This window comes from Urocitellus parryii, chromosome 1, assembly GCF_045843805.1.
Source record: "Urocitellus parryii isolate mUroPar1 chromosome 1, mUroPar1.hap1, whole genome shotgun sequence".
NCBI lineage: Eukaryota > Metazoa > Chordata > Mammalia > Rodentia > Sciuridae > Urocitellus > Urocitellus parryii.
In genome coordinates this window covers 210,852,100-210,854,947 of record NC_135531.1, presented here as the reverse complement: position 1 = coordinate 210,854,947, position 2,848 = coordinate 210,852,100, and the positions used below count along the sequence as shown (strand labels likewise).

General features: G+C 52.4%; 1 long non-coding RNA gene across 3 annotated transcripts; it reads left to right on the top strand.

Annotated features, from left to right (window-relative positions):
* The first annotated feature begins 1,583 nt into the window (after nt 1-1,583).
* On the top strand, nt 1,584-2,612 carry LOC144254846 (uncharacterized). Of its 3 annotated transcripts, none has more exons than XR_013343605.1 (3): nt 1,584-1,765; nt 1,907-2,023; nt 2,475-2,612. It is a non-coding gene; the product is annotated as an uncharacterized LOC144254846 (long non-coding RNA). The 3 variants fall into 3 exon arrangements; XR_013343608.1 differs by adding an exon at nt 2,157-2,369 and having other exon boundaries at nt 1,584-2,023; XR_013343607.1 differs by having other exon boundaries at nt 1,584-2,023; nt 2,157-2,612.
* The last annotated feature ends 236 nt before the right edge of the window (nt 2,613-2,848 follow it).

The window sequence follows — 2,848 nt, the reverse complement described above, 5'->3', positions numbered from 1 at the left end:
AGAAAGTGGTCCTACTGTATTTTGTAATTCAGAATCCATTTTTCACATGAGGAAGTGGTGTTGAAAAAGGTCTATGATATCATAAGACTGTAAATATACCTGCTATCATGTAAATGAATCAATAGTGACAATGATGTTTTCCTCTTAAGATAGTTCATTGGTACACTAATTCATCCTTTTTCTTGAAGTGATCCTAATTTATTTTCCCTTTTTGAAAAATTTGTGCAAAACTTGAAAATGTCCGAAGACAAATTAATCTACACTTGTTACCCTCTTCCTATGAGACAATGAGTGCTCCTATTAGTTTGATGAAACTTGATATCTGAACACAATAACATCCTTTATCTTCCTAGAACACTAGCATAGAAGAGCAAACACCAGTTTTTAATTTTAAAGATGAGAAAAGTGAGGCAGGACAAACCGATTACTGCAAGGTGACACAAAAAAGTACAACGAAGATATAATCAATACTCAAATTTTCTGGTTTTCCAACTCCTAGCCTAAAGTACCTTCCATTATACCATTTTTCGTGATTGTAAATTAAGAACCATTTCCTTAGTCTTTCTAACACGCTCTATTCACACCAGGTCCCTTCGACACTTTGCTTGTACCTGCATATTTTCTATAAATCAGCACCCCACGAAATGGTGTATTCACATGTCTGAGACCTTTTGTTCGGGAAGCAACACAATCTTAATCATCTATCAATTGATACTCCCAGTAAAACAGTAACTTCCTGTTGTATATGGTCACCTCAATGGTTAGGACAGTTCTCAGGGTCAGTGACAAAACTGCTTGAGGACCAAGTTAGTAGTAGAAGTTGCCACAAAAAATATTGAACTTTAGAGAAAGCCCCTTTTAAATGGTAGCCTTGATGAAAGCCTAAAACGTTGAAAGATAATAGACATTTGGAAAATTAAAATATGATCTGTTCAAGACCTACACTACATTCAAGGCCAAAAAGACTTACAAAATGCATGGAGTTAAAAGCCTGGGTCCTGGACCCCACGCCACGCTGCTTCTACTGGGCACCCTTATACAGCCCCTCGAATTAAAACAGTAACATGGGCCTGACCCCCCACCCCCAAATAAGCCTACATAACGCTTACATTTAAGATGGGAGTTTTTTTTTTTTTTTTCCATTGAGAACTTACTACCACAAAAACACATCCGACCAGCACTAGAATGGGTGTAGGGGAGCTTCAAAGCATGGAGATGCAAGTCAACCTGAGAGCAACACAGCGAACCATTCACTAAAATCATCGCCACAATCCCTCCCCGACACCCCGGCCTGGGAACAATCTTCTCTCGGGCTCGGGTCCCCAGGGCTCGGCTTGCTCCTTCCCACCCGCGAGCAGCGCTCCTCTCGGGGCGGACGTGGGCGAGCAAAAAGGAAGCGCGACAGGGAAGACCGCGGGCGGCCCGGGACTGTGGCGGGAGGCTTCGGAGGCGGGCGGGCCGGCCGTTTTATTGTTTCCTCTCGCCCTCCTCCTCCCGCGCCCGCCCCGGCGTCACTGGAAAGCCGCCCGAACAGCCCGGCGGCGGGCTATTTATAGAGCGGGCGGCGCGCGCGTCACGGAGCCCGGCCTGGCTGACGGGGCCGCTGACGCGCTTGGCCGCCGGGCCGAGTCCGCGGGGCTGCTCCCCGGGTGCCGGCGACAATGGGCTTCTGTGTGTGCAGCTGCCGCCGCCACCAGGGGCCGGGGGAGGGAGGCGGGTGGCCGCTCCCTGACCTCCCTCCCTCCCGGCCACGACCCCCTGAAAGGTAACCGGCCTCTTCCGCCCCCCCGGCCAGGACCCGGGCCCCGCGGGCTCCCCACCCCCACATTTTATCTGTAAGTTCCTTTGCCCCAGCCTCCGCTTCCATTCCCCTGCTTTCCTGTTTTCTCCCTTCCCCAACTTGAAGAAAGTGGGGGATCTATCCCGCCCCGGGCAGCCACTTTGTGCGCCCCGGGGAGCGGGACCCACACCGGGCGCGCCCAGCTGGGGACGCAGTGACGGAGGGGCCGGCAGCGCCGGGCAGGTAATGTATCCTGGATCTAGAATGGGGATGCTTTGTTTGGGGCGAGGGGAGGGGAGCTGGGGGTGGATGAGAACGCCTGGCAGCCCTTCCGGGACTCCTCTCTCCCCCCTCCACCGCCTCCTTCTGCTCGCAGGAAGCCAATCTGGGTACGTAGCGCGAAGAGCGAAAGAGAAACTTCTCCCGCCTGACTGCCTAAATGAGGCTCCTCCCTAGGGGCCAACATAATAGAGACCCCCCCCTTCCTGCTCGCCTCCCGCCGTCACTCCCCGGTCCACTCCCTCCTCCCGCCACCCCACAACGCTGTGGACCAGCCGTCGTCCCCCCCACGCCCCGGCTCCCATCTCGGGTGGGTTCAGTACTTGGATGACCCCGCCCTGCGAAAGAAGGGGCTGAGAAGGATTTTAGGGACTTCCTGGGATGCGGAGACCAGCTCTGAACCATCCCCTTTCAGCTGCCGGGAACCGGGAAAGCTTGCTCTGGAGCCCCTCGCACGTGGCAGGCAGGCCGAGAACTCGTAGTGCCTTCTAGGAAATTGCAATCGGTTTTGTAATGCACTTTTGCTAATTGGGAGTTCAAAATTAAACTTTAATAAAGCATTTGTGTCGTCTCGTCTAATTGTGAAAGCTTCTATTCGCCCTGGTAGATAGACAGAAAGTCTCAAGTTAATGGCGCTAAACAAGACCCCCCCCTCCCCCGCCTCCCCATTTCCCCAGTACAACTCCTTCAGCCGTCTTCGGCGCAGCTGGATTTCCGTAAGGTACAGATGTTGCTAATGGCAGCTTAAGCACGGATGGGCAGATAGCATACGGAATGCAACATGTTGCC